This window comes from Culex quinquefasciatus, chromosome 2 (genome assembly GCF_015732765.1).
Source record: "Culex quinquefasciatus strain JHB chromosome 2, VPISU_Cqui_1.0_pri_paternal, whole genome shotgun sequence".
Classification (NCBI taxonomy): domain Eukaryota; kingdom Metazoa; phylum Arthropoda; class Insecta; order Diptera; family Culicidae; genus Culex; species Culex quinquefasciatus.
Window position 1 is genome coordinate 6,297,505 of NC_051862.1, and position 6,000 is coordinate 6,303,504.

Genomic DNA, 6,000 nt, shown 5'->3' on the forward strand with positions numbered 1-6,000 from the left:
AGTTATGATTCTGTTTCATTTTGTCACATTGCTTGAATATTTGAAAAACGATTTTAACTTGAGTATGTCAATAGTTTTTTTGTGGTCAATATTTTTAATTGTTAAACTAAATTCATTTAGTCATCTCAAATATTTTTTCCCATCCCCCCCCCCTTTCCCTTGAAATTATGTGTGAATATAGGTAAATTACTATAGATGAAATTTGATTTTTCAGCTAACGGAAAACTTAAATATCAAATTGATTATTTATTTTTCGTTCGGAATAAAAAAAAGGAAAAAACTACGTTTTAAAAACATGAAAAACATTGAAATTATAAAAAAAGAAATTTTGTTTTTATTTCAAAAACAAACATGTTAAAAAAATTAAATAAGTAGTAAAACTGAATGTCTCATTGAAAAAAAATATTAAAATTTTGACAACTAGACAAATTAATATGATTAAATAAAATAATATCAAAATTGGATAAATTGAAAAGAAAATTTGGTATGTTTTTTATCGAATTCCTAGATGTTATTTTTTTTAAAGAATAACGACAGTTTTCAGGTTTAAAGCATTCTTTGATAGTTGTTTATCAAATGTTTATCGATAAAGAACATGTTTTTTTTTCGGAATTTTGAGCATGCCATCAAATTGGGCGTCCAATTTAACTTAAAAGTCCATTAAGCACCAAAATTTTCAAATCATCACTTTTTCAGGCTGCAAATTATTAAAAAACACGTAATTTTTCGAATGTTCAGATCTGAAACAAAATCTCATGAAAATGCTGTAAAATTTAATTTTAAAAACAGCAACGCAACTAAACCCTTCCACCTAGTTCACTCCGCACAAAGCCTGTCCCATTTCTCTAACGATCACTCAAAATATCAACGATCTTCATCTCTTCATCTATCGTTAAAAGTTGCCCAGAAGCACTTCGCAAAAAAAAAAAAATGAAGGAGATTTTTTGTAATGATGTCACCTGCTTCTGCCACTCTTATTCGAAGAGTAAAAGAAAATGGTATAAAAATGCCATCAGCCATTAGCAAATTTGTTTATTCTACTTTCGCGAAAAAAACGCCACCTTACCCTAGGATTTGGAAGCTAGGAGGTATTTTTTTAATGATGATGAGAAAACAATTCGAAAGCTTTGCTCTCTTTCGCCGCTAGGGTTCAGCGCTTGGCGCGCGTTGAGGTCTTTCCCCAAATTGAAGCATTTCGGTCATCTTTCAGTCATAACAAATTGAAGAATTCAAAGACGAAATTTATGTTTATTTTATGGATTCAGTTTAGGTCACCATCGGGGCTAATTTATAGCCTATGTTCGGTCGTCGGTGCATATCTATATATATAAAAAATTTCGACGGTTTTGTTCGAACGCGAATCAGTTCAATACGGAGCGTCGGATTGAGGTGGTCTTTGTTGCGTTGGGTTCGTATAAGCCCAAGGAAGGTTCTTACGCCAAAAAATAACAACTTTGGCCACTCTGGAACCGATTCCGGAAGGTCTGCAGATTGTATGGGAAAAGTTACGTAAAATCAAATTTTGATCACAGGAGGCTGAATTAGCAAAAACGGAAAAAAAAACGTCAACAAACTAAAAAAAAGGCAGAACGAAGTTTGTCGGGTAAGGCTTGTTGTTTATATAATTTTTCCGGGCCACTGAATAAATAAACAAATCACAAAACTGACCTACGCCTTGCGCTCCTGGACATAAATCAAAAGTAGTGTTAAGAGACCAGCTAACACCATGACCGACTCTTACTCTGATGTTGTGTTGCATCGGCAGTGGGGTGCAGTTGGTAGGAAACATGATGCATCCCTCCTTTGGGTTTGGACAGACTTTCTTAGTTTGAAAATAATCAAGATTGAAACAGAGCCTTTAAACTTTTTTATGTTTGTAAAAATGCAAGTTTTTTAGTTATTGAATTTCTAGAACTTCATAAATGCTAAATTTCTTCTTTTATTTTCTAGGTTTAGTATGATTTAAATTAAGGAAAATACTTTCTATCTTTAGAAACGTAACCTTAAAGCAAACAAGAAGAAAGCACCACAAAATTAAGTCACACACAAAACCAAATAAAATAGCTATTATGGCTCTAGCCGCGGGTTGGCAAGCTCACCTTTCGCGCCACAATCCGGCCATTGCTTACGAGGTGCTAACGAATACAAAAACACACACACAAAAAAAGCCTCGGCGATTAAGCCTGACCGCGGCCCGGTCAGTCGAGGAAAGCCGTAATAAATCAATAGATGAAAGACCTCGGCTTGATGTCAACGCAGAAGCCGCCCACAACACCTCTTTTTTCAGTCTAGGCTAGTGGTACAACAGTTGACACTTTTTAGGTGATTAGCCATGGTGTTGTACTCTCTCGCCAGGGGCCAATTATGTAGTTACTAAGCCTATTATATAATATATTATTCAGATTTTAGTGTTTTTTTAACAACACTGTCACCAGTCAAAATTAGTTTTCGATACTGTTTTTGATTTTATAGGTAACGATGAAATTATACAACTTTTAAAATTTTATTTCACTTTATATTAACGAGCAAATTAATTTCCAATCATTTACGTCCATTCCTGATTGACCTTGATTTAGTTCTAAGAAACAAATTTAGCATCCTTTTCCGATCATTCTGACCCTCACACATTCTTGTTTATCTATATGTTGTACCCCATAACAAACCCCCGCATATACTCGCTGCAACTCCACTATCACTAAATCTCAGTGCAGGAGCAAAATAAAAAAAACGAGGTTGATTCATTGATATGCACCTGATGTGGTGGTGGTGGCGGTCGACTCTCGTGTCGTGGAATTCGTGTCGGTTCGGTCGTATTTTATCGTATGCATTTACTTTCGTTGTGTTGTCACTCTCTCTGGCTCTGGCGGTAGGTTCAAAATAAGAGCGAACGTGGTTTGGTTTATCAATCAAAAGCAATGTTTTATTGAGTTGGAAATATAAGGAAACTCTCTCTCTCTCTCCTTTGCTCTCAATGTGGTTGAAAAAGAATGACCCGAGGATGATAACATATCAAATAAGCAATCGTTATGAAATAACATTATTAAGTCGCTTGGTGTATGTTTTGTGTAAACAAAAAACTTCATGCCTAGAACAAAATTGGGCTTTATCCCTCTCAAACCTTTCAATTATAGGCTAGTTTTGGAAATTATCATTTTGGGTAATTTTTTCCCACGAAGTAACATATCAACTTTTGAAAATGACAATTTCTACGTAATTTTCCTCAGAACAACGAGCCGCACGAGACAAATAAATTTAAAAAAAATATTCAGAACTGAAACCCTCATTACTTAAATTTTGTATTTAACAAATTATTTCTTCTATATTCAAAGATTGATGTATTAAGATTAGTGATTCAGTTGTTTGTTCCTATCTTAAATATGTTAAGAAAAAAGGAGTGAAAAATAATTAACAAAGAATATTTTAAAACATGCTGTTTTATTTGAACAGAAGATCCTCTCGACAAAAAAATAATTGATAAAACCGGCATGTATGCACTCGATTCGGATATTACGCTAAATGTTTTTTTTTTATTATGATTTCTCTTTTCTAAAACATCCAGAGTCGGAAAACCGGGAAAGTCGGAAATTTTTTTTTTTTCAAAAGGTGGAGAAAGGTGGAGAAATGTTGAGAATCACAAGCTTGAAAATTTGGAAAATTATGTAACTTTTTTTTTTATAATTTTCAGTTCAATTCCAGATTTTTTTTTTGAAAAGGTCCTATAAGCTATTGTCTTTCATATGTTTATAGGACATAATCAAAAAAAAAGTCGAGAATTGGAATCAATTAGTTTTGAGCATTTATCTTAAAATTTACACACTTAGATATTTTCTACCGAATTCGGTAGTTAAAAATCTGTCAAAATGAACAAAATTTTACCGAATTTCAATTGTCCGACGAACAATAAGTTTTTACCGAATTCGGTAATTTTCAATTTACCGAACTTTTGAAAATATTTGTACCAGCCTAACCGAAACTTTAATAAGCATGGGTTAAAAAAATTTGATAAAAAGAAAATTTTGATTTATCGGAAAAACTAAATTATGAAATTCTATCCGAACACACTGGTGATAAATGCTTTCCTTTTCATTTTTGAAAATTGGAAAAAAAGAACATAAGTCTTTTTCAATTGATTTTTGCCTTCCTCACCTCAATAATTATGGTATAAATCCTGTAGTATGAATCCTGTTTCCATTATAGTTAGCTTTTTTAATTTGGTTGATTTTGATATTTAAATTTTAAAGTCAATGTTGACTTAGCAAGTTTTTTAGTATTTCAATGTTTTGAATTTTGTTTCAATGAAGTATCCAGCTTTATAAGAATTCATGCTTTACCTGCTATTTCAAGCGAAATTTGTGAAGAGAAAAAAAAAAAAATTTCCAGTCAAGTATAATTAACTTAAAAATAATCTTAAATGCAATTTTCTTCATTGATAATTATCATATTCATTTCATAATTATCATTTTTGAGCACGTTTGAAAATATTTTGAATTTTTTTAAATGAAATTCCAATGTACAACACCGCAAACACTTTGCTCTTCACAAAAAAATCGTCAATACTCAGATATTTTTGAAACTAATGATTGCAAAATAACTGGACAGGTTCAAATGTTGGAACCATGGCTCGTAATTTGAAATTTTTATGCTTTTTAATTTGTTTACAAAAGGAAACTCAGTAAAAACAGATATTTCACTTGAATTCCTAAATATTTTTAATTCAAGTGAAAGTATCAAGCATTTATTGAAAAAAATTCAAGATTTCTATATTTTTGACTTTTTGTCATTCCCTTTTCTTCTTAAATCAAATTTAAGTATTTTGAAGATTTTAATATTTATATTATTTTTTGGAGTTTTATTCAGCATTATCATAAAGATGGTTTTATATTTAGTTATATTTAGATTTTTTCAAATAAATTTAATGTTTAGTTAATATCTCAACAAAAACCATCAACAACTTTTTTAACTTTATTCAGAAATTTAGTTGATAACATTTATCGCTTTCCTACCATTTAGTGGGTAAGAAGTTTTACAAAAAGTCTCTCGGATCGATCTGTATGAAAAAAAGGCCAGTGCCCGAAATTTGAGCAAATTCCATGCATGTTAAGGGGTTTTTAGTTTTTGGAGTCAATTAAAATCGATAAAGATAAAGTTTTTATTTTTCAAAAAGGCCGTTGCAAATATTTTTCAAAGTTTATGTCGCCCCCTCCCCCCCTTCAAAGTCGACTTGAATAATCAAGGGGCAAAAAAAATATCAAAATTTTTATAAAAATTAAAGTTTAATCAACTGAAAACCAGTCAAAATAAACTTTCCTGCGTTTATAATCACATTTAGCATGTTTGAACTCATTTGAAAACATTTTAAATTTTCATGAAATACATGATGTACAGTCCGACGAAAAGTTATTTTTGGCGAAAAAAAATCCGTCGATACAGTCATCCCACTTATTCGGAACACCCACAAATTCGGAACACTTTTGTGATAATTTGTCAATAGCATGCCAAATGCAGCTTTTCTCTCGACCCTACTATTTTTAGGATCTTTATTTGGACATTTTCTTGCTATTTCACTAGTGAAAGTAGTACTTTTTGAACAAAAATTTCATTTCAAGACTATTTTATCCTGAGCAGCAAAACACTGTCTCCAAATTGCCTGTTCCATGATGTTGGGATGTTGTGCCTCCCACAATTGTGGAACACCTGAATTTAACTGATATTTTCACAAAAAAAGTTATCAGACCATGTATAAACATCACTAAGCTTGAGTTTCACTGGTTGCAGTGTGTGAAGTCATTATTATGTTACAAATATTTACTCCTGGAGAGATCCAAAGTTTATTTTTAAGAAAAAAAGTGTTCCGAATTTGTGGATTTCAAGGGTCAAAGTTTTTCTTCTAAAACTTGATATAAAAGTTAAAATTTGCAGTTGTTCGATACAGCATTCGAAAGATCGCAAGAAAAGCTTTCAAATGAAGGTAAAAACGAATCATCGAGTTCAATTATCGAT